The sequence below is a fragment of the Miniopterus natalensis genome, chromosome 4 (genome assembly GCF_054644295.1).
Source record: "Miniopterus natalensis isolate mMinNat1 chromosome 4, mMinNat1.hap1, whole genome shotgun sequence".
In the NCBI taxonomy this organism is placed as follows: domain Eukaryota; kingdom Metazoa; phylum Chordata; class Mammalia; order Chiroptera; family Miniopteridae; genus Miniopterus; species Miniopterus natalensis.
The window spans coordinates 38,557,613-38,584,164 of record NC_142084.1 but is presented as its reverse complement, the minus strand read 5'-3'; the positions used below and the strand labels follow the sequence as shown (position 1 = coordinate 38,584,164).

Below are 26,552 nucleotides of genomic sequence, written 5' to 3'. Positions count from 1 at the left end.
TATTAAGCAGACATGGAAGATATTACAAAGACCTAAGTAAAACTTCTGCAGATGAAAAATACAATGACTGACATGAAAAATATACTGTATGCAATTAACAACAAATTAGACAGTGCAGAAAAAAGATGAGTGAATTTGAACACATTAGCAATATGAACCAGAGAGAACAAAAGATTGAAAATAATGAATAGAGCATCAATAAAAATGTGACTTCTAGAGGCCTAATATTCATGTAACTGGAGTCTCCAAAGGAGCAGGGACACAGAAAAATATTTGAAGGGATAAATGGCCAAAAATTATCCAAATGTGTTGCAACTGTAAATCCATAGATTCAAGACACAACATTGCTGGGAGAAATTAAAGAAGACCAAAATAAGATATACTGAGCTCATAAGCCACAAGACAATATTATTAAGTTGTCAGTCTTCCCCCAGATTGATCTATAAATTCAACACAATTCCAATCAATTCCCCAGCAAGCTTTTTTTTTTTTTTGAAAAGTGTTAAACTAATTCTAAAAGTTAGGTGGAAATGCATACAAAGGACTTAGAAAAACTAACACACACAACAACTGAAAAATAACAAAGTTAAAGAACTTATATGACCTGACTTCAAGACTTATATAAAGCCACAGTAGAGTCAGTGTAGTATTGGCATCAAGATAGACAAATGGATTGATGGAACTGAATAGAGAGTCCAGAAATAGACTTATACATACATGGTCAATTGATTTTTGACAGAGGTGCACAGGTAATTCAAAGAAGAAAGAATGGTCTTTTCAATAATTGATGCCGAAGCAATTGAGTATCAAAATGCAAAGAAACCAAAACCCAAACCAACATCGATGCATACCTTGCAGCACACGCACAAATGTACTCACAATAGATCACAGACCTAAATGTAAAACCTGATAGAAATAAAGCTTTAGGAAAAAACAGAGGAAAATCTGTGTGACTTTGACTTAGGTAAAGATCTCTTAAATATGACACACAAAGTATGACCCATGAAAGAAAAATTTGATAACCTGGACTTTATCAAAATTAAGAATCTCTGCTCTTTGAAAGACATTGTTGAGGGAACAAAAAGACAAGCCACAAACTGGGAGGCCATATTTGCAAATATAATATTTGATAAAGGACTTGTACCCAGATAATATAAAGAACTATCGGAACACAATAATAGGAAAATACCTAATTAAAATGGCAGAAGAATTGTATAAACAACCAAAAAGACATGTACATTTCAAATAAGTACATCAAAAGATATGTGCAAAATCATTAATGATTAGGAAAATGCAAGTTAAAATCCCAATGAGATACAATTATACACGTATTAGAATGTCTAAAACTGAAAAGACTGGTCATACAAGTGTTATCAAGAGATTGAGCAACTGAAACTCATACACCGCTTATGACTGTAAAATGGAACACATTTTGGCAGTTTCTTAAAACGTTAAACATACATGTAACATATGACTCAGACATTCCACTCCTAAATATCTACCCAAGATAAATGAAAGCATATGTCCATTCAAAGACTTGTGCACAAAAAACTTATCAGCTTTATTTTAAAAAGGCTTAGACTGGAGCCTGGCCAGGCGTAGGCTCAGCAGTTGAGCATCAACCTAGGATCCAGGAGATCACTGTTCAATTCTCGGCCAGGGCAGCCTGGGGCCTGCAGGAGGCAGCCAGTAAGGCAGCCGATCAATGACTCTCTCTCACCATTGATGTTCCAACTCTCTCTCTCCCTCTCCTTTCCCCTCTCTGAAGTCAATAAAGATATATTTTTAAAAATAATAATTTAGAAAAAATAAAAAGCCCCAGACTGGAAACAACTCAAATGGCCATCATTAGGTTAATGGATAAACAAAGTGTGGTATATCCGTACAATGGGATACTACTGAAAAATAAAAGGGAATAAACCTGGAATGTTACATGTAATGATGTAGATGAATCTTAAAATAATTATGCTGAGTGAAAGAAGGCAGGCAAAAATAAGGACATGATGTATGATTCCATTTATATAAAATCCTAGAAATTACAAACCAATCTATAATGGCAGAAGGTGGGTCAGTGGTTGGCGGGGATTGGAGGGATGGATTCACTATCTTAATTGCGGTGATTTTTTTCATGGTGTACACATTTGCCAAAATTTATCAAATTGTGCACTTTAAAATGTGTGCTTTATTGAATGTCAATTATATCTCAATAAGGTTGCTTTGACAAAAACCAAAATAGCCAACTTAATAGAAGAAGGAATGAGGCAAGAATTTAAACTTAGGCAAAGCTAATCTATAGAAGTCAGGGGAGTGGTTACCTTTGGGATGTGTGTGTGAGAGGGGATTGCTTCTACTAGGGTGGTAATGTTGATTTCTTGATGTGGGTGCTGGTTACATGGGTGTGTTTGCTTTTGGAAATTCATCCAACTGAACGTTTATGATTTGTGCATATTTCTGTATTTATGTTATACTTCAATTTTTAAAAAGCTTATTTAGTATTTAAAAAAAAATTACATATACATTTGTCATCATGGTGTCGAATTTTATAACATGTTGGCTCTGTTTCAGAATAAAGTCTCTGCCACTTTTATTCTGGGAGATGAATCCTCTTACTGTGCTTTTCCAGGTGGTAAAAATATTTTCTCAGAAGTTTCTCAGAAAGCTGTTTATTATTTTTATAAGTGAGGGATGTGCCTATTTTAGCTTCAAAGAAATCAGCAACCTCTTCCAGACAGGAAATTGCTAGGGAAATGAAATTAGATTGTTCAGAATGTTAATGCCGTTAGATTCCAGCGGGCGGTGCCTTGGTGTGCCAGCCAATTCGCCTGTTCAGCTCATGTGCTTCTTCCCTTCCCAAGCCCACCAGTGTGGATTCTTTGGTCATAGTTGCATTCTTTAATGCTATTGTCTCCAGTGACAGCTGAGGATACCATTTGACATATGGGAAAACAATTGATAAGCTGTGCCAAGCCAATCAGATTCACTCTTAAAGAATTTGGATTTGAGACAGAGACTCTAATTGGTTAGTGATGGGTCCTGGAGCTGGGAGGTCTTGAAGTTCTCCAATAAGGAGAAATGAGATGTCTACTGAGGGAAAGAGAGCTGAATCTTCAAAAAGCACCAGAAAGGCAGAGAGAAAATCTTGGTTTCAGCCTCTAAAAAGGCCATCCTGGAATTCTTGCCCTTGGGATCCATGAGATTTCATGAGTTAAATCAAAACTTCCCTTTTTATTTAATGTAACCTGGGTCATTTCTACTTCTTGCATCCAAATGCTTCCCATCTAAAATAACTTGGCAAGTAAAAAAGTATAAGTAAGTAAAACTCTGGGTTTTGGTGGAAGAAGGGAAGAATCCTATCATGTAGAATCTTAGATTTGCAATAAAACTTTGAAATTTCCAAACCAAACTTCTCCCCCATTTCAAATATTTCTTTTGTGAGTTAGCCACTCCATCTTTGCTTGACCACTTCAAGTCTTTTTTCCCTCCTCCCTTGCTTTTCTTCTTTTCTTCCTCCAACAAATATCTACCGAGTGTCCATTATTAGCCAGGCACTGTTCTGGGTGTTTAGGATTAAACAAACAACTCTGAAAAATTAAAGACAAAATCTTCTACCTTCATGGAGCTTATCTTCAAGTAAGGAGAAACCGATAATAAAAAAGAGCATAAGTGCCCTAGCAGGTTTGGCTCAGTGGTTAGAGTGTCGGCCTGCAGACTAAAGGGTCCTGGGTTCGATTTCAGCCAAGGGCACCTACCTCGGTTGCAGGCTTGATACCCAGCCCCAGTCTGGGCACATGCAGGAAGCAACCAATTGATGTATCTCTTTCACATTGATGTGTTTCTCTCTGTCCCCCCTTCTACTCTCTCTGAAATGCAATGGGAAAAAATATCCTCAGGTGAAGATTAAAAAAAAGATCATAAATAGTTTATATAATATGTTAAAAAGTGATAAGTCCTATGAGGAAAAAGAGAGTAGGGTAAGGAGCGTAGAGAGTAACAGTGGCAATGGGGTAGGGGAAATGCAATTTAAAACAGGGTGGGCCTCACTGAGAACATGCCATTTGCAGAGACTTAAGGAGGTGATGGAATTGAAGGAACAGAGGAATCAGACTGAGATGGAGGGAAAGTTGTAGGAGATGATGAGGTGGGAAGCATAACAGGGGCCAGGTCATGTGGCACCTTGTAGGCCAAGGCGAGGGCTGTGGCTCTTACTCTCAGTGATCTGGAGAGCAATTGTGAGGTTCTGAGCAGAGAGACGTACCATGACATGTTTTAACACAACTGGCTCCTATTGCGAGAACAGGTTACAGAGGGAAAGAAAGGATAGATTCGGAGACATTGTGATTATCCCTAAGACAGCCACCACCATTGAGTCAAAATCTATGTTCTGGTCAATTTCATCCACTATTCTAAACTCAGCCTAAAGTATTTGAAAATTTAATTACTTTTGCTTTTGAAAAATGCTTTATCTGATTATAAAACTAGCCACATATGTTCCTGGTAGGATAGTTGAAAACACAGGAAAAAGTAAGAACCATCCATTGTACTACCTCCATAGGACCACATTTTCAGTTTTATATAGTATTCTAATCTTTTTATTATACATACACTTACATATTTTAATACCCTTCTCCAATAAGTTTTCAGCTATCTGAAGGCAGATATTTGTATTTTCTCTCCTAAGTATTTCATTTTCTAGGCCAGGGTTTCTTATTTGGGGATCCATGGATATAGTCCAAGGTTTTAGGAACCTCATGAAAGCATAAACAAAATTGTGTGTTTTTGTGTAAAGAAAAACAAGTTTCTCCAACTTTTTAAAGGGGCTTGTTACATCAAAGAAAGTTAAGAAACTGATACAAAACTTTTGGGGTATTTATCTGCTGCAGAATAATTCCCATCTCAGTTCATAGGGGTGGGTTTCTAGCAGCCGTATTTGTCTAAAGGACTCCATTTACTTGGTCACAGTTGATAGGGACAGTAGGCACTTGACCCGTGCTACAGTAAGCAGAACTCCTATCTGGGACTTGGAGCTGAGATCAAGAGAAAGCCAGCTTCTGCCAAGTGGACTAGAGATTGGAGAAAGCTGTACACAGACAGAGAATAACAAAGTAGAGGGAGAAGCAGAGAGCCAATATTGCCAGCCCTCCCAGTGACAGTCCATGTCCTGGCTCCAGCCCTTCCTAAAGCTAGCCTGTATTTCTGCCCCTGGATTCTGAGGCAGTCTGTTTCCAGGGATGATATTCAAAATATTTAAAGCCTCTACTCTACATATGATTTCACTCATACGTGGAATCTAGTGAACAAAATAAACTCACCAACCAAATAGACACAGACTTATAGATAGAGAACAGACTGACAGCTGTCAGAAGGGAGGAAGGTTGTGTGGCTGGGTGAAAAAGGTGAAGGGATTAAGAAGAAAAAACCAAAAACAGAAAAACTCTTAGTCCCAGACAGCAGCATGGTGATTACCAGAGGGGAAGGGGGTGGGAGGAGGTAGAAGAGGGTATAGGGGGGATAAATGGTGATGGAAAGAGACTTGACTTGGGGTGGTAAACACACAATACAATGCACAGATGATGTATTATAGAATTGTACACCTGAACCTATATAATTTTATTAACCAATGTCACCCCAGTACATTCAATAAATAAATAAATATTTTAAGATGTATTCTAAAAAAATAAATAAATAAAGCTGGCACCCTATGAGAACCAATGAATTGGAACAGATGCCAGAGATAAACAACTAGTTCAGCCATTCCTATGCACCTCATCTGAATGGCTGCCTTGTCTCTATCATTAGGATTCATGACCCCCTCTTTGCCTAAACCAGTTGAGTTTTCTGTTGAACCAAAAGTGTTTTAATTGATACAGAGCCACTGCTCTGGCTAAATAGTTGTTCCAACAACTCCCTGTGCAGTGGCGAGCCCAGACCTCTTCATCCTGATCTGCTTCCCCTGAGTTGTCTGTGGTTGTTAATGGCCCTCTTCTAGAATGGAGGTCACAAGTGAGTAGTCAGCTGTTGCCCGACCCGTTGAAGGTGAGTCGACTGAGATTATTGCCTTGCGTGATTTGGACACGATCCTGTTAATGCAGCTCACAAGAGGATTAGTTTTTACAGCAGCTAAGTCACATCACAGTGAACTTATGATCAACAAAAACACCCCAGTCTTTTCACATAAAATAGGCAAGCCATTTTTTTCTGTCACCTGTATTTATGAGATGGTATTTAGAACTCAAATTTAGGGCTATTTAAATCTCATTCTGTTGCTTTTGAATCAGCATTCCAACCTCTCATGAAGAGCTTTGAAAAGTCTTCATTCTATTAGCCATCTCTCCTAGCTTTGTGTCATCCACAGATGTGAAAATTTGCTCTATTGCACCCTAGCATGATTAGGCTTGTCTGAAACCCAGTCTGGGGTCATACTCAGTCAGTGACTGGAGTCTCAATTGGGTATTAGATGTTGCCCAATATCTAGAAGGATGGACTGTGGTCAGACAGCTGAGCTGGCAAGAGGTATTCTTGTGAGAGGCACTGAGATGGGTTTTAGGAGGTGTCAGAAATCTGCAGCCAGGGACAAGCTGAATTGAAAACCAAATGGAATAATACGTATTGAAAACAAATGCACATATAAATTGCAGTAATTTAGCAGGGAAGGGTGGAGAACCCAGTTTTGCTGATAGAGGGCTCAGCCCAGAAGTGCTGTTGTCTATATGAGTGAATGACTTTCGTTGCCCCATTGGCCTCACTGACGGGGCCACCAGGAGCAGCCCTCACCCTCGCCTCGGCATTCCTCCAAGTTGTTTGATAGAAACACTGATCAGGACAGCATCAAAGCAAAGCCACTAAAACCTGGATATTGCTAGACCTATAAATCTATGAAGAGCTGAGGGCAGGAAGCATGAGAGAAAAGGAGATGTTGAATCTAAGTAGAAATGAGAATCCAAGGTTTAAGTCTGAGAAGTGGGCACAGGAGACCCTGAGAGTGTTTTGCTGCAGTGGGGATACTGAGTGCTAGCTCTTTCACCTCCGACTCCCCAATTCTTGGTTTAAAAAGTATGGTTTCCTGAACCCAATGTCTGTGTTCATTGTAAAAGTTATTTTGCACAAATCATAGTTAATGGTTTAGTCATGTTTCACTGTAGGTTCTCTTTTTCTTTCTATGAAATGTTAAATCTGGAGATTTCCTCATTGCAAAACATTGATGTATATATCTGGAAATAGTTATATCTTTGAATTCCTAGATAAGTGATTAATGTTATTTAGATTGTTAGTTGCATAACAAAAACTTGAAGCTAGCAATGAGCAAAGAATAAAACAAAAACCATAGTTATTATCTTATTACAATTGTGAGCTATTTGGGGTCAACAAAAAGGAAGTTAACATGTTTAAAATGTGTACACTACTATGATTTCCAAAAATGGTTTTGCTTTCTAGTTAACGTTTTATTAGCCTATCATTTCAAAAGATTTTTTATATATGCTATTTTGTAGTGGATTAAAAAACTATTATAATCTGTTCATACTTTCTCAAAATTTCTTTTTAAAATTTTTTCTAAGGTCATTTAAACTTAAGCACTAATATATTTGAAAAAATGACACACACACCCTCCCCCCCGCATTGAGTAAAAATTTCCAATACATTGAAATTCTTACATTACCAACAAAGGCACTTCCTCCAGTGCCTGTGAGAGAAGTAGGGTCTCTGAGACCTACTTGAGATGGCCATCACTGCAAAGAGCAATGGCCTACGTCCATTGTTAAAATTTATAACAAAACCCTTAACCAGGACAGAAATTGGAAGGGCCTGTGGGAGGAGTTCTCACACTCTATGTCATCACCAGTGCCCTATAGGAAGAACTGTACCCTTTCAACCTGGCTCTATTCTTGTAACAGTCCCTTCCCTCGACTTTCTCTTCCCCTCTATGAAATACTTTCTCCATCTCTGTTCAGTTTGTTCACATGGTTTGCCATGACTGCACGTTCCAGATTGCAATCCTTTCTTTTTCCCCAAATAAAAACTCATTTTGATGACAGAATATCTAATTGACTTTTGTTTTATGGTTGACACCATAATGAAGGCACAACCATGATGAGGTGAGATGTGGCCCGCAGAAACCCATTCACCACCCCTGTTCATAGAGCAAACAGTGGGCCTTCTCAGTGCTAACATATCCCTTTTTCTCCACAGTGGGATGAAGTGGGTTTTTTCCCTGAGTTTCCATATGCTGTGTGCAGTAACATAGAGTTTAGGACATTACAAGTTGGCTTGGAGGAATATATTTCTTTTGGAGACTCCAGGTTGAGAACTTGAATTTCCTTCTAGGAAACAGGACTTATTCAGTTACTCATTTACCTTTCTTGTAATAGACACTCTGTGCGAGGAGATACTAAAAGGAAATTTTGTGAAATCTCTGCCATCAAGAAGCTAATAGTCTAGTAAGGTTAATCTCCAGGTTGTCTAAATTCTAGAGGGTGGAAATAGTGCCAAGATGTTGGGAAAGGGTCCATTTGTTCCTCGAATCATTTGTTCAAGTGGAATCCATTGTTTTAGTTGTTTATATATAGATTGCCACTAAGATGTCCTTCATTCCTAAACGGTCTGCATAGGCCCTTTAGGGCCTGCTCTGCAATGAATGTAGATATGTGTGGTGGTGGGGTGGGGGGTAAATAGTGTATCTGACAGTTTGTTAGATGGGTAATTATATGGAAGATAAGGTAATTCCATGGACTGAAATGGAGTATTTTAAACAATGCCAGATTAAACTAAATTAAACTAAGTTATTTACCACAAGATTTTATACACTAAGAGTATCAGATGACCATTAACCACCCCCTGTCTTGTTTTCTCAAGAAAATGAACAGTGGTGCAAGACATCATTACTGCATCATCATCATCAGCAACAACATCAACTAAAATTGTGCCCAACACAACAGACCTACCAGAAAATAGAGAAGATGCTGAGCAAAACTGGTAGAGAAAGAATCCTGGGTCTTTGCCAAGTTAGTTGATGTTCCTGGTCCTTTGTGTCTCATTAACCCTCCACTGGGTCAGGCTCATGTTTGCCTCAGCCGGGGACCAGCTGAAGAGGAGGGAAGCTGGGAAAAGCTGCGGCCGCGGAGCAAGACAGACCTTGGCTTCAGTCTTGGCTCTGCCGCTTCCTGGCTGCAGGACCCTGGGTAAGTCATCTAACCTCTCTGATCTTCAGTTTATTCATCTGTACCCAGAGTTAAGAATATCTGTCTCACCATTGCTAGGATAGAATGATGTAAAGTATAGAAATCTTCTTTAAAATAGGCATTCCATCAATGTTCCTTCCTTTTCCTGCCTCCCTTCAGGAGGAGAGTGACTTATTCAAAGCCCCACACTGAGGGCCCCAGTTCTCAGACCCAGGTTTCCTTGCCCGGGCTTTATCTTACAATATCTGCCTTACAGACATTAAAAAACATCAGCTTCGTGCCCAGCTGGGCGTGGCTCAGCGGTTGAGCATCGGTCTAGGATCCAGGCGATCGGGGTTCGATTCCCGGTCAGGGCACAGGCCCGGGCTGCTGGCTCGATCCCCAGTCGGGGGCGTGCAAGAGGAAGCCGATCAATGACTCTCTCATCACTGATGTTTCTGTCTCTCTCTCTCCCTCTCCCTTTCTCTCTCTGAAATCAATAAAGATTTATATAAAAAAAAACAAAAATACCCACAAAATAAACCCACCAGCTCCTAATGGTCAGTCGCACTGAAACTCGTTCCAGTTTTATTCTCTATAAAGATGAGAACCCCGTCAAACCAGGGTCTTCGTTTCGTCCTGGTCCGTGTCATTCTCCGTCTCTGTAAATAACCTGTATTGTGAGGCCAGAGGGATCCTGGCTGGTCTCCTAGATTCAGCTCTTTTTGCCCTTTCAGGGTGACCCTTCTTTCTCTCTGGATCTCAGAACCCTGAGTCCTTTACAGCACCAAGCCCTCGTGAAGATTAAATTAGAAGAGAGCAGAGGCTCTTGTTCCAGATAACAAAGTTGCCTGTCGGAATCCATTCCCCCCCTTCCTCAGGAGAACTCTACAGTGGTTCCCTCCCCCTTACCTGCATCTTGCTTTCTGGGGCTCAGTTACCTACAGTCAACCATGGTCTGAATATATTATGTGGAAAATTCCAGAAATGAACAATTCATAAGTTTTAATTTTGCGCTGTTTTGAGTAACGTAATGAAATTTTGAGAACCCTGGTCTGTGCTTCCCCTGACGTGAATCTCCCTGTGTCCAGGTCTCCATGCCATAGACGCTCGCGGCCTTTAGTCACTTGGTAGCCGTCTTTGACTGTCTGGTATCGCAGTGCTTGTGTTCACCCTTGTTTTACTTAATAATGGCCCCAAAGCAGAGGGGAGTGATGCTGGCAATCAGGATTTGGCCAAGAGAAACCATAAAGTGCCTCCTTTAAGAGATAAGGTGAGTAGAGTACCATAAGATATTTGAGTGAGACAGCCCACATTCACATAACTTTTATTATAGAATATTATTATAATTGTTCTATTTTATTATTAGCTATCGCTAATCTCCTACTGTGCCTAATTTATAAATTAAGCTTTGTCACAGGTATGCATGCATACAAAAAACAGCACGTATAGGGGTCAGTACTTTCTGTGGTTTCAGGCATCCACTGGGGGTTTTGCAACAAATGCCCCTCAGAGAAGGTGCTACTGTAATTTTATCTGGGAAAGCAGTGTCCAGCCAAAAAAAAACAAAAACCACAAACAAACAAACCTGCCTTTCCCAACCCACTTTGGGTGTGACCAGATGATTATATTCTGCTACTGAAATGTAAACAGGAGTTTTTTGTTGAGAATCTAGGAAGGTTCCTAAATGAGAGAGGAAGGAGAGGGAGAAAGAATATTCTATTTTGTTGAAACCTTGTTTCAACAACCTGTTATCAGCAACCAAACATAGTTCCTGGCAACAGCTGGCAGACACCACTCTCCCTCCCCCCAACCACTTGGCCTAGAGAGCTGATCTTTTTATACAACTACTAGATAACATAATGAAGGATTAGGCAGGCCTCTGCTAAGCACTTAACATACATCAACTCATGTAATTCTTAGAATAATCTCATGAGTTAAGCATTATTATTTTCATTTTACAGATGAAGAAACTGAGGCTATGGAACTTACTCAAGGTCATATAGCCAATAAGTGGTAGAGCTATGATTCAAACCCAGTTCTGTCTGCCTCTAGAGCTCATGCTTTTTTATCTCCACACCAGGGTATGCTAGCTGCAATTACCCTTTCTACCTCAAGTATTTTTTTTTAAATCCTCACTCGAGGATATTTTCTCCATTGCTTTTCAGAGAGAGTGGGAGGGGGGAGAGAGAGGAAAAAACAGCGATGTGAGAGAGACACATCGATTGGTTGCCTCCTGCATGCTGCGCCCTGACCAGGGCCAGGGATTGAGCCTGCAACCGAGGTATGTGCCCTTGACCAGGAACCTAACCTGAGACCCTTCAGTCCACAGCCAATGCTTTAACCACGAAGCCAGACTGGCTAGGACTACTCCAAGTATTTTTAATGTTGATGTTAAGGTTCCTTTCCAGCTGCTACTAGGGAACATTAACCAAAAATACAATCTTGCATCATGTTACAACATCATAAAGTACCAAGTGGGGAAGGGGGAGATAACTGATGTATTTGTACTTAAATAGAAAGGAATCTTGAAAACAAAAATTGGAAAATAATGTGGGATGTTCTGGGGGGAAGGGGATGCTATCTAAAGGAGAGGTTGATGATTCTAGATCAACAGTCTCCAGTAATTATTCCCAATGAAAATAGGTTTTTTTTCAGCCTCCCAGTATCCCTGCCTCTACTGCCCTCAGGGACTCAGAGAAGCTGCTGATCTGTCCTCATGTGACTCAGTTCCAATCACTTCCCAGAACAATTCTGACTTGAGGCAGGATTCATTTCAATAGCCCAGGGTTCCCTCAAACCAGTGCAAATTTATCACACATACTGTACCCAAGCTCTGGCTCTGTGCTACAAATCTGTGCTGTGCTGACCACCACGTTTCATGATTTGTAGTCTGCTCATGTGTGGGGCTCTCATCCCAATTATGGGATCGTTGCCTTCAAATTTTTTATTTACACACACACACACACACACACACACACACACTCACACACACACTCACACACATCCTTCCTCAATCCCTGGTTCATAAGCCCATTTGGAAGAACCATGCATTTACTTTGGGTTTCATTTCCAATTCCCATTCAACACACTCCTTAATCCTATAGTTGTGTGGTGAGTTCTGGGATCTGGCCTTGCTTTGGCTATTTCCTTCTTCCTAGTGGCCATGGCCGTGCAAGTTCCCACATGCCTATGGGCTTGTGCCTAGATTTTAGGGCACTTAACCTAGATTCCCTGTTATTACGCTAGCCCATCTTTTGGGATCCCTGTTAATTCCTCTGGGACCCTCCCTTGATCTGAGAACAGAGAGTGTCATCTTATATTTGTTATCTTATCACGTCGCTTTGTGATAAGGTCCAGCGCAGGCCTCAGCAAACTTTTCTGTAAAGGGCTACATAGCAAACGTTTACACTTTGCAGGTCCTGTGGTCTATGTTGCAATTATTCAACTCTACTATTGTAGCACACAAACAACCAGAGACAAAGTGTAAACCAATGGACATGACTGTGTACCAATACATCTTTATTTATAAAACAGGCAACAGGCTGGATTTGGCCCAAGGACCACAGTTTGATAACCCCTGGTCTAGTCTATACTTGTGTGTTTACTGCTTAATCTTCCGCTCTCTTACTCCCATCTCCCCTCCTTCATTCTCTTCCCTTATATTGCTAAGAGTGAAGCCCCATGCCTTGATATCAAATCCTAAGATGGGACACTAATTACCATTGGTTATTCCAATAAAATTTAATCTTTGTACCTGAGTAACAAGTCTAAGTTTCAGTGCCTACAAGGGCTTCTTAGAGGAGGCAAATAGATTAGGGTCCCAGGTGGTTAATACTTTAATCAGATGTCATTTAGGCCATTTCTGCCCTCTCTTCCTTAGGAACTAGGACACTGCCTTGACTCTCTGATACAATCTAGGTGTTGTTGGTAGTTGCCACCAGTTGCCTTAACTAACACTATTCCTTATTCCTTGCATGAGAACTTTGACTTCTTTGTTCAGCTATAGCAGCAATGTGTTCCAGGAAGGCATATCCTTCCCAAGTGCAGGGAATGACTTTTTACCTGGAATTCATATTAGATTATGTCTGGGCAATGGTACCTGGGGAAAGTCTCCTTGGGGCTTCCAGTAAAGAATCTTTCTCCGTGATAACAAAGAGAGACAAGATGACAAGCCATGTCCCTCTCTGCCTGTTCTTCACTATCATTTCATGAGAACAATATTCTTGTAGTTGTTATATGATCTTGGGACCATGACTATGAGGGGAGATATGATCAACACTTTAATGATGGGAGCAGATAAACATGAAGTCTGTTTAATTATGGGGAGCTGCCCATCCTCTCTGAGGAGTACAGTAGATGCTCCATATTAACCTTTAAAAAATCTGAAAGATGCCTGGCTAGCCTGGCTCAGCAGTTGAGCATCGACCTAGGATCCAGGAGATTGAGGTTTGATTCCTGGTCAGGGCACATGCCTGGGGTGCGGGCTCGATCCCCAGTAGGGACGTGCAGGAGGCAGCCGATCAATGACTCTCTCATCATTGATGTTTTTATCTCTCTCTCCTTCTCCCTCTCTCTCTGAAATCAATAAAGATATATAAAAATAAACAAACAAACAAACAAATAAATAAATATCTGAAAGATTCCAAATTCTGAAATACATCTGGCCTGCAAGGTCTTGAATAAGGATCATGGACCTGTACTCTAATTTGTATCCTGCCTGGGGTAATAAAATTCCATTCCTGGGGTGAAGGGTGACCCCACCTCCCAGGAAAGCCCATGTTCTGTATGCTGACAAGGAAGCAGCCTTCCTGTATGCAGCACCTCCCAACGTCCTTACCTCACTAAATTCAAGTCCACAAATGAGAAGAAATTACTGGCTGCTGCCCGTGAGAATTCAGCAGTAGCTTCTCCCTCGGCACCATTTGTTTTTATAAGAAAACCCTGTACAAGCACACAACTAACTGGGAGTCTCTTCCTTCTGCAAGATACTGTGGTGGAATGCAGCGAGGCAGTGTGGAGTCAGAGATCAACTTTCCCTTCTGGCCCTGTGTGCAGATCAGCCTGAACTATGCAACGATAATATGTGACTTATAATTCTCACTGAAGCTTCTCATTTCAACAAATTTCCCCAGTTTATCATACAAAAAAAAATTCACTGTATGTGCTTGGCTGATGAAATCTGTTTTAATAAGTCTGATGTACTTTAGGTGGCCTACAACAAATCTCCAAGGGCAGTAAATTGCATCTTGGAAAGGCAAGCTTTTTGGAAATGTGTCTTCATCAGGACTCTAGGGGATTTAAATGCAGAGGGATTTGCAAGGTTTGCATTTTTCATTCATTAAGGCTGTGTTGCTGCCAAACTTCTCTTCCTGTTAGTCATACAGGGAACAGGGCTCAACACAGCGGGCTGGTTATAAATGATTGTGTGGCTCAAGGCAGCCTAAATGTAATACCAAGGGGGGTGTAGATCTTGGCAAGGGTTTTGTGAACAATTTCTGAGAAATCCAAATGTATTGAAAAATCACATGTTTATAGAGCTGTGAGAGATTCAAGGCTATCTTTAAAGTCAGCAGGCCAAGAATTAAGCTTGTCCTTTATCTAAACCGGTATGAGAAACCCAGAATTAGATGACTGTGAAACTCTATTTTTGTGGCATTCCATAGAAAAATTACTACAATTAAATGATGCTTTAGTCTTGATCTATGCTTCTTAACCTCTCCCCACCTTTTTTTATTGCATTCCTTTGAGGAATTGAAGAAAGCTCTGGACCTTCTGCCCAGAAATTGCCCACAAACGTACACACAATTGTATACAATTTCAGCAGGTTCCTGACTCCTCTGAGGCTCATTCAGGATTAAGAATCTCTGCTCTTTATACTTGAAGTTCCGTGATGGTAACAATGATGTATTATCGTTATGTCTAATTATGTTTAATCTGCATAGCATCCCTCTTGTCTGAGCGTAATACCCCATTACCTACTCAGAAATTCTAGTGTTTCCTGACATGGACTTACAGAAAAAAATAATAAAAAGGAGTTAACCTCTTCCCTGTTTCCAGAACTGTCCCGAACCAAATTTACGCTTAGGAAAAATTGAAAATGCAATCACTGCCACTGAGAACTGCCCACTAGCTGTCTAACGTCTGCTTCACGTGGACTTTTAAAGGTCCCCCTTTTTATTTACATTTTCTGAGAGCTACAGGATAAAATGTCCCTCTGGACGCCACACCGAGCAGTTCCAGGGCGTGCCATTCACACATGTTCCCAAGTGCCCCTGAATGCTCCCTCAGTGCTGAGAGTCCTGCCCTTGCTGCGCCCTCGCTGTGCGAAGGCTGCGTGTCGTCTTCACAGCACCTGGCAAGTTCAACGTGATCTCCGGTATTTACTCGGGGAAACTAAGGCCGAGAAAACCCAAGTAATCTGCTCAAAGCCATAAAACCCAAACTGCAGAGTCACCGTTGGAACCCAGTCTATTCCGACTTCAAGACCCTGCCCTCCACCATTACCCTTACCCTCTTCCATGGGCTTGAGAATTTGCCGAAGAAAATCAGATTAGAAAAATGGACAGGGAAGAGGCCCGTGAACCTTCCTCCTCTCCAAGGGTGAAGCTCCCAGGAGGTGTGCCAGGGGGTCCTCAAGGCGTCGGCACTCCCTGCACGCTAGCCAGTGTGCCCACCGGGGTGTGATGCGCTGCGCCCGGGGTGGCCCTCTGCGGACAGCTGTTATTATTGGACGGGCTGGATGATGAATTGTGCAGGATTACGTAGGGTGGCCCCAGAAAAAAGGCGGAGGAGGTGGACATTGCCAGTTCTCTTTCATCTTTCTCTCATCACTTGGGTAACTCCACTCTTTTCATAGGTGAAAGTGCACTGATGTGTGTGTGTGTGGGGGGGGGTGTCTTTTCACTGACCTGTAGATAAGTGGCAACAGTTTGCTGTACAGGCTTGCGTTGCTAGGTAACAAAGGTGGGGAGCACACAGGAAGAGGGCCTCACAGAGAAGGATACTGAGGCTGAGGCGGGTGTGTGTTGAGGGTGGGGTTGCAGGTATACAGAGAGGCGGGTGTGCAGGTTAGCTAAAAAGAAACCTATTTCTCTTCTCTCAGGCCTGATTTATGTAGGAGGTGCCCCTGGGGCCACCTGGTTGGAGGATTCATCCTCTAGTCCGAGGGCACTAATCATATCACCTGAGACTCTCAGCTCTGCTCCCTGAGCCTCTGATTGGTCTGTTCCCTGGGAAAACCAAGAGGTTGTGGGCAAACCCAAAACCGGACTAGTCAGTGAAGAAAACAAAGAAGAAGGAACAGGTACTATTCAGTTTTGTGCTTCCATGCTGCACCTTAGATAATGGAAACAGATTACCATGGAGTTTACGTTTTAACAAAGATGACCTAGAAGAGAGTTTACCTGGCTGGAGCCAGGGTTGGCAGAGTGCGCAGGATCGAGGGGAGGGAAGAGGGGGGAGGCTGTGTGGGAACACGCTACACAGAAATGTTCAGGATAGAAGCATGGGAGCCAAGGGCAAGCCTCTCCTTAACCTCACACCACCGCTGGAGAGTGGCCAAAGTCTCCTGGAAATTGTGTACACTGCCCCAGATGGACTTCTCCTCCTCGTCAGCAGTTCAGGCCATTTGGGAGCACTGTCCCTCTGTACAGAAGGCCGGGCCCCTGGCCCTTGATGGGCCGTGCTGGGTGGTGTGGGGGGGAAAAAACCTCCAGCATGGTGGGGAAGTCTACCCCTGCTGTAACATGAACTACTAAGTCAGCAGAATTACAATGCCTCAGGAGTAATCAGGCAACATTAAAGAATTTAAATGGAGAATCTTTCCTGATTGCTATCTAAACCAACATTTTGATTAGGGTTAAAAATTTAATCTGGCCTATGCCATTGCTTGGAGAGGACTACAAAGCCACCGGCTACTAGTCTGTCCCCAGATGTGAAAAAAATGGCAAACTATCATTTTTTGTGTGTGACTAATATAAAGCCTCAATAGAGACATTGGCGAGCAAGTTCGGTATGAAGATGAATGAACAATTCTAGTTATCCGAAACCGGGTCTGAGTGCTGAGCACTAGCCTGTGCCCGCGCTCATCCCTCTAGACGAGTCTTCTCAGCTCTGGCTGGATCACAGCTGCCTGAAGGGAAAGTGCAAGAACAAGAATCTGAATTTCATATTCAAAGCAAAGCAGTACATGAGTCCTAGAGGATGGAAAGAGTTTAAAAAGTACCCTTCTTTGCTTTTCCCGAGACAGAAAGAAGGGAATATTCTAGGACTGTTTCTCTTCTTCACCCTTCTACAATTTTCTTCTCACTTTCCATTAAAAAACACGCCTATTGAATATCTCCTGTGCCCAAGACATTGCGCCTAGTATCACTAAAACTACAGCGATGAACAAGCCCTGGTTCCCTTTCCGATGGGAGTTCTAGTAGGGGGAAATATGACAAGTATGTAGCACAAACAACTATAAAACAAAGCCCTTTTGGAACATACAAAGACAGTGCTTGAGAGGCTCAAACTGGGAGAAATGTGCCCCTGTGGGGAAGGATTGGGAAAGACATCTTGAAGAAAATGGCATTTGAAATGGGCCTTGAAAAATGAATAACATTTAATTAGTGGGAGAAAGAATGAGGGTTGGGTGAGCGTGTCCCAGAAAGGGAAACAGCTTGAGCAAAGGCCCAAGGACAGAGGGCCTGGGGTATGACTGAGGAATAGCTAGAGGCCAGGGGGACTGAAGCACATAGTGTGTATAGACGAGGACCCCTGGAGCCATGGTTTGCAATAATCTGCTCTTCTGACATCACTAACCTAGCCTACCCCACAGCAGGTGATTGGGTGGAATATCACCTGATCTATAGGTGATAAAGAGCAGACAGAAAGCTTTTCTACATCTTCACCTACATTTCCTCTTCCCACCATATTTATATTTCCCCCTCCTTTCGTTCCCAACTGTTAAAAGAAGCAAGTTTGGCCTTCCACACCAGTAAAGGAGCCTCTGCCCATTTTGCTTTGGAAAATACAACATTGGATTTTTAAAAATATGTTTTTATTGATTTCAGAGAGAGGAAGAGAGGGGGGAGAGAGATAGAAACATCAGTGATGAGAGAGTCATTGATCGGCTGCTTCCTGCATGCCCCTGCTGAGGACTGAGCCCGAGACCCAGGCATGTGCCCTGACAGGGAATTGAACCATGACCTCCTGGTTCATGGGTGGACGCATAACCACTGAGCCACGCCAGCCAGACTAGCATTAGATTTTTAAATACACAGACCAATTATAAGTAAAAGACAACTTATGCTTTGAAAATACATATCAAGTTTAACATTTCAGTTTTTCAAAACTGATGTGGCTATAGCTGTATGTGCTCTGATGCCAAGCAAGAAAGGACTTACCAGCTCTTTAACAATCCTAAGCAAGTAGTATGACTGAACAAAAAATGTTTTGACTACATTAAAAAAATTTAAAGTTTTGTGACATAGACTATTTAATGAAATTTTTTTTGGAAACTACACCATTCAGTTCTTCAGGAATTTGGAGAAGTCTCATGGCTGCCTTGACTACAATGAGTTTTCTTGGCATTATTTCATTTTTAGGCAGAAGATCGTCCTAGGAAAGATGAAATCTCTTTATTTGGAAGAAACTACAGCAGCAGAAAGGCTCATCAAGTCAAAACCTGGTAATGTTAGATCTGACTTCGACAAACTTTCATAGGGAGTTGCCTGCATAAGCAGTCCTCTCAGTGCTTAGGGAGAGTGAAAAATAATTGAGTCAGGAAGGGATACATCTAGAAATCCCTCTAGCTCATAAAATTTTCCATCTACCATTAGAAATTCCCTGAAAGCTCTAAAATGCAGACATCTCTAAAGAGTTGAGCCCATTTGTCGTTAAGGTGATGCAAATTACTTTACTCAGATACTTTTAACTCTCATTTCACAAGTTGAGCCCAGGTATATGGAAACATTGGAAGTATTGATAAGAGGTTGATGGTGTGAGTGGAAGGGTTCATTTTAAAGCAAGGGATGTTTGCCTCCCTACTATTATTAGATGGATTTCTTTTGTATGGGAGAATAGACACTAGTACAATTGCACGGTCTTTATGACACTGAATGGGAGACCCCATCAGGGTTTTGGAAAACTTTAGGAGCTTGGGGAGAGCTCTGACAGGGAGGCTAATGCAGGTTCTGGGTGGTGGGAAAGGGATGTTGGGAGATGGGAAAGTTGTTGCCCAAGGATCTGGTGGTGGGAATCACTGCTTGACATTGATTAACGCCTGCAAACTACTTGTGCCCCACTCTGTCTGAATGGCTTAAAATAAATATTGTAGAGCTGCTTTGAAAATGTCCCCTTCCTGTAGTTAATTAGAAGGATCTGGTAGGCATGGCTACTTTGGATGAAACAGGCTCTGGTCCTGATCTTAGCTCTGTCACTAATGTGCTGTGTGATGCTGGGCATATCACTTAATATCCCTGAGCACCCCCTCTTTCACCATGTATAAGAGGCAATCATTCCTGTCTTTCAGGGTTAATGTGAGAACTAAATAAAATAACCTATGTTTAAAAAGCTCAGTAGAATCATTTCAGTACATACTATATTTCTTTCTAATAGTGCTTCGTTCCTTTTCGGAATTCTGGAAGGGCAGGCTCCCAGCGGGGTTATTCTTGATAAGGTCCACCGGGTCTCCGCAGCTGCGGCCCACACCTTCAGGGCCCCGAAGGCGACTCGTTCTATTAGGGGACCTGGGAGCAGAAGAAGAAATGGACTTTGGTTCACTGCCAACTAGAGCAGAGCCTTTCTAGAACTGTCCCAAGCCCAGGGCGTTTCCCTGGAACTGGACCAGCCCTTGAATGGAAGAGGCCTGGCTTCGCTATGCTTGGCTTGCCTTGGAGTTTCCAGTGAACCTTGCCAGGGTGCCGCCAGACATGAGATGCTGTTCCCTTTTTCCTCAAAGCTGTTTATGTTAATTAATCCAGGCATTTTGGAGCAGGAATTCTTCATGTAGAGAATATTTCCCACAAACATTCCAGCCTGTCACACATCTTCCAAGCTAAACATATTTTATAGGTCCTAACCCCTAAAACTTAATAAATTACCATTCAAGCTGGAAGAAGTGATAATTTATTTGTACATGTTCCTTAATTGAAAGTCATTTGAGGTGAAAAAAAATCAATAGTTATCCCAGCAACCATGTAATACATTATAGAATTAACTCCAGCCCCTCTAATTTGCATGGTTAAAGCACTTTCAGAAACCATAGGTCTAAAGAGAAAAAATAATTGGGAGGTTACCATGCGTTGGTGTGCTGGTCCATTTTAGTGCATGCTTCTCTGGGTCAAATAACATTTCTGGAAGGATATTTTTAGTAGATGTGTCAGTTTCTTTATTGTATGGTAAATGTCTGCAAAATGTAGTTCATCTGATCCAACCTGTGATTGTAAATCTTGTTAGTGGCACATCTAAGCTCACTTGGGCTCCCCCACTAAAAGGAAGGTCAATAGCTGGGTCATTGTAATAAGGAGTGAAGCTTCTTGGGGAAGAGCAAGGTTAACATTTTTTCCTACTCCTTTGGGATGGGAGGGAAACTTATTTTGCTCTTTCGATTGTTTTCTTAAATTTTTTTTTTTTTCCTCATGTGGCTGGTTCAAAGTGGGACTGAAGTAGTCCTAGAAAGAACTGAGTAGTGCTCTGGGAAAGGGGGGGCATTAACCAGCTGTTCTTGCCCTGATGCTCTTTCCTTGAATTTGTACTGTCTCCTCTGGTTTTTGGAGATGTAGGACCCTGGGAACAAAATCTGAGTGTGCACCTATAGTAGCAATTCTCAAAACATGGTTCCCAGACAAACTGCATCAGCATCAGCAGAGAACTTGGCATGCAAGTTCCCAGGCCCCACCCCAGAAATGCAAGATTCTCAACCCCACCCCAAGAAATGCAAATATTCAGTCCCCACATCTACTGAATCAGAACCTCTGAGGGTGGAGCCCAGTCATCAATCCAGGTTTTAATGAGTGCTCAGGGTTTTGCTAGAACAAGGTTTTTGCTAGTATACTGGCCTCAGAAAGTTCAACCTACTTCTAGGCTAAGCCTTAATTAAGCTCCAAGGGCTGTGCCTACCCAGCTCCACAGAAGAGAGATTTGGGGTGCGAACCCCAGTGGGTAACAAAGTACGTGGACATAGGAGGACTCTATATGCCCTTTTGGTACAGCAACAGTTTCTGGCTGAGGAATCAGGATTTTGACTCAGTTTACTTCTTGAAGGCACAATATAGACACTAGTCCTGTCTTGCAAATATATTTTCTGTACTAGCAGCTGGGAACTCTGAGCCATAAGACTGGTTTAAGCACTGCTTTGTTGAAAGACCTTTTATAAGCTATTCTCCATGCATCAGAAGGGGAGTCCAGCTGGGGCAAGCCTAGGTCCAACTGTTGGGTTGACCTTTGCGGTGAGGCCATTTTCTCCTGGGTGTCCAATGCCCTCACATTGCCACTTGTTTACTGAGAGCTCTTTTGACTGAAGTGTCTGTCAGGATACCCCACCCCCCCAAATTGGTTATTATGCTATCCAATCCAGCTTTCTCTTGAAATTAACTAGTTTTTCTGGTGGACTGACCACCATGTGAAAATTTTGAACCCTAAGTCAGTCTATGGTGAAGCTTTCAGGGCACTGGACCCATTTAGATTTCTTGGTCTCGTTACTTTCCACCACCTAATATTTATGAGGAGATGAGAAGTCATTATATGAAGGGTTCTATATATAAACAGCTTTTGTTATAGATGTTAGTGTAGTAAGAAGTATATAGGTTTATAAGCAGTTTGAATCCAGGTTCTAGCACTTACTAAGCCAAAGGCCTTGAACAGGTTGCTTAGTTTTAGTTTTGTCAACTTGATATAGGTATAATTTCTACTTTCTTAATTAGAGCAAATGTAATTAATGCCTAATGGTAATTTTTATTGCTGGTATTAGTAAAGTGATCTAAGCTTTTTTTGTGTGTTTTTTAAATCCTCACTTGAGGGTATTTTTTCCACTGCTTTACAGAGAAAATGGGAGGGATAAAGAGAGACAGAGACAGAGAAAGAAACATCAATGTGAGAGAGACACATTGATCGGTTGCCTTTTGCACGAGCCCCTACCTGACCCGGGCCAGGGATCGAGCCTGCAACTGAGGTATGTGCCCTTGACTGGGAATTGAACCTGGGACCCTTCAGTTCTCAGGCTGACACTTTAACCACTGAGCCAAAATGGCTAGGCCTAAGTTTTGTTTGTTTTTTAAACTGAAAAATCTTTTCTGTTTGACTTGGAATGAATCACATATCTTGATGTTGTTTTCCTACTTTGATTTAATTTTTGCAATGACATGTTTTGGGGCTACTATTAACATTATTCTTTAGTTCATGAGCACTTACATGGACAGGGGTCTGAACATTACTAGATGTAAGGAAAAGGCCAGAATAAAATGTAACATTCACCGTAGGTAGCTGACAAAGTGTAAAGCTGGATAATTGAGCCAGTTTTAACTTTTTAATTATGCATTTAAAGAGAAGGGGTGTTTCCCCTCATTTCACTGTGCTGTTTGTTTTATTGGGAGGGGAGTGCCTTACCAAAGGTAAGTGAGGTTGGAAAGCTGGCACCACCCAGCTGTGTAACCTAGGGCAAGTTACTTAACCTCTGAGACTTCTTTTCATCACCTATAAAAATAGACTAATACCTAGTTTTCAGCGGTGGTATAAGGTTAGAGGTTCCAGGTAACCCCAATGATCTGCCCTAATGGAGGGGAGTAATAGATAATCCGAAGAAAATTAATTTCTCTTTGGCTTTGGAGGCCTCATAGTATTCCTTTTTCTAACTTACAGATCTATCTTCCTAATTCTTTGCTTAAGCAGAGATGAAAGTTCTCTTACATTGTGAGAATTCTTCCCTTGTATTGTGGGAATGCACCTCTGTGGCAGAAGTTTTCCAAGGAGATGTGCAAGCCTTTTGCAGATAATTGAGTGTTGGCTATCAAACATTGGTCAGTTCAAAGGTCACTGGCTATTGGAAATAGGCAGTGCTGCTTTCTGTGACCGGTGTTCCTTGTGTGTGCCTGATGGAGGCTGAGCAGAGCAAGGCAGAGCAGGCGAGTGGGAAGTGCTTCTGTGCTCGGGGAGCAAGGCCCGCGGGGTGGGGCCAGAGAGGGCCCCCTTCCATGTTTAAGGTGGCCAGCTCTATACAGCCACACATGACTACTCCAGAGACACCGTGGGAAAGCGACAAGGCTCACTGCACCTCAGTTTTCTCACCTGCACTCATCTGCCAAACAGTGTACAGCATGTGTTCACATTACTGTCCTAAGGATTAAATGAGATTACTGTATGCAGCCAGCCAGTAATATACTACTTTATGAAAGAGTCTCTCTAAATCCTTATTGGCCTTGAATATTTTTCAGGATTCTATGCCTCCTCCCTTTTCTTTCGCAGAAAAACAACATTTGCAATCTGTAATGCATAAAAGTTGATTATTTCCACCTGATATGTCATACTGTGTGATCTGCCAGCAGGAAAATGTCTTCATTTCTTGAGAAAAGCTACCTCATTCTTTCTCTCTTTCATACACCAGAACACAGCCTGGTCCTTTCTTCCTCCCTGGGTGAGTGAGGCATGCCAGGTTCTGAGTTCAAACATAAATCCTGGAACGTTCCTAAGGTGTGCAGGCCCTCATTCTGCTCAAGTGTTGAAACAAAGCATAGGACCAGGACCTCTTCAAGAATCCTCACACTTTTTGTCTCAAATACTAAGTTGCCTTGTCTCATTTAAGAATACTGTTGAGCCTGGCTGGTGTGGCTGAGTGGCTGAGCGTCGACCATGAGCCAAGAGGTTATTGGTTCAATTTCCCGTAGGGCACATGCCTGGGTTTCTGGCTTGATGCCTTGTAGGGGGCGTGCAGGAAGCAGCCGATTGATGTTGATGTTTCTCTCATCAATATTTCTCTCTCCCTATCCCTCTCCCTTCCTCTCTTTCTCTAAAAATCAACAAAAACATATTAAATAATAATAAAAAAAGAATAGTGTTGAGACTACCTTGTATTTGTTTTTGGTTTTTTTCTTGAAATATGGTAAATCAATATTTTTCTTGAGGGTTATTTTATCAATCCACATATTTCAATGAGTGCCATATTAACTTGTTTATTCATACTTGTTTGTTCTTTTATGCAAAATAGAGACTGTGGTGAAACAGCAACATGGAGATAAGGAAATTACCCGTGCTCTCTCGAGTTCCCTGGGCCTCGGTTCAATAGACTCAGCAGTGTGTTGAATGCCAGCTGTGTGACTTCAGACAAATCACCTGATCTCTCTGGACTTCAAATTCCTTATCTGTAAAGGGAAGACAATAGGATTATTGTGTAGGTCAAAGATAATATGCTGAGGGACTTTGCACAGGTAAGCAATAAACAAAGTATAACGATGCTTAAATCCCAACTTTAGAAATCGTAACATTTGTCTGAAAGTTTAACAAAATTATACTGTTCACATTTACCCTTGTTCTCTTTTTGTAGACAAAGGAATGGAGGCTCAGAGAAGTTAAGTAACATGCTCAAAACTATGCATCTAGAGAGTGAAACAACTACGATTCAGCCTAGAGTTTTTTATGTTAAATTTAGGCTTTCGTTTACTCCGTACAAGCTGCCCCCTCATGATGAAAACTGAATTCTTCGTGGTATCCTGGGACCAAGAATTGTGACTGCCAAAAACACACACTTCGCCTATTCCTCTTTGAAGCACTGATTGCCTTCTGCCTCACACTATAATTACTTATGCATATGTAATAGATTTTCTGTTAGCCTATGCAAAAAAAAAAAAAATCAAAGTAGAACCTGACTCTGGGAATTCTTATACTCTCCTGTAGTATCAGCACAGGGCCCGAGGGGCCTGGGGGTACTCAACGCATGTCTACTGAGTACATATAAGCAGAGAGGTCCAGGCTTACATCCGGTTTTGTGTAATAGTTACTTACTCCAGCATGCCATCCCGCTCCTCTTCTGTGTCTCCCAGAGTTCAGGCTATAAAAATACGTTTTTACACCTGTCTCTGTTCCCCAAATGCTTGATGTGGTTCATTGCTCCAGTGAATCTGTACCTGACTTCCATGACTCACTCGGAGAGATCAACAAGTTCACACACTGATGTGAACAAAGAAGAGGGAGGGAGGCATCAGGCACTTGATAATTTATTAAGAGGCAAGCACGGACATATTGAAAAATTTGTATGCAAATTATATATTTTTATTAAATAAATCAATTAACATAAGTACATGTTGCAATCATTTCCAAGAAATGCAGTGAAAAAAATTAATGTAGTTGAGGGACTTAACAAATCTAAAAGCATTCATCTGCTTGACTAATCATTCCATGGCCTCCACATCCCCCCATCCTGCCCATAAGCAGCTCTGCCCTTAGTAAAGGCTTTAAGCTATAAATGGTTCTGCACGTACAGTTACAGGGCTGCTTTGGGTCCATCTCATGCTCTATGGATTTGACCCCTTTGAGAGAGGAGTTAGTCTCAGAATCCACTTAGTGACCCCAGGAGAACAACACCAATCAGACATACTCAACACAGCCAGTGTAGCAGGAGGTAAAATTGATACTGACAACTGTTAGTGGGTGTATTTTTAAAATATATGTATATATCTTTATTGATTTCAGAAAGAGGAATGGAGAGGGAGACAGAGAGAGAAATGTCAATGATGAGAGAGAGAATGTCATTGATCGGCTGCCTTCTGCATGCCCCCCACCGGGGATCGAGCCCAAAACCCGGGCATATGCCCTGACCGGGAATCGAACCCCGATCGCCTGGATCCTAGGCCATGCTAAACCGCTGAGCGACGCCGACCAGGCTTAGTGGATGTATTTTCAGAAGTAACCAACCTGAGGAATAAATTAGGAACTCAAATGAGTTTCCATTGAGGTAGGAAGCAGTGGTGGTGGTAAGGGTCACATGCTTGGGACTCGGGAACCATCATTTTCTTCTTCCACTCTGGTGACTGCCATTTGGCTGGGAACTATTGCGTGACATTTTTACTGCTCTGTGCCTTGGTTTGTTCGTTTAGAACAGTGATTCTCAGCCAGGGGCCATTTAACCCCCCAAAGGACACATGGTAATATCAGGAGACATTTTTGATTGTCACAACTAGGGGAACGGAAGGTGGTGCTACTTACTGGCCTCTGGTGGGTAGAGGTCAGAAATGCTGGTAAACATCTTATATTGCACTGGACTGCCCCACAGCAAAGAATCATCCAGCTCAGAATGTCAACAGTGCCAAGGTGGAGAAACCCTGATTTAGAGAGGCAATGGTAATACCCTGAACCTACCCCCCCGAGGGACTGTTAGGTGACTTTACTTTTGTAGACTACTTTCAGATCCTTGGGTAAAAGTTGCCA

The 26,552-nt window shown here is 41.9% G+C and overlaps 1 long non-coding RNA gene across 2 annotated transcripts; it reads left to right on the top strand.

The window, feature by feature from the left end:
* The first annotated feature begins 9,008 nt into the window (after nucleotides 1–9,008).
* On the top strand, nucleotides 9,009–24,953 carry LOC107532525 (uncharacterized). Of its 2 annotated transcripts, XR_001602747.2 has the most exons (4): nucleotides 9,009–9,173; nucleotides 18,743–18,825; nucleotides 24,337–24,556; nucleotides 24,673–24,953. It is a non-coding gene; the product is annotated as an uncharacterized LOC107532525 (long non-coding RNA). The 2 variants fall into 2 exon arrangements; XR_015714363.1 differs by lacking the exons at nucleotides 9,009–9,173; nucleotides 18,743–18,825 and adding an exon at nucleotides 22,227–22,308.
* Nucleotides 24,954–26,552: the final 1,599 nt, after the last annotated feature.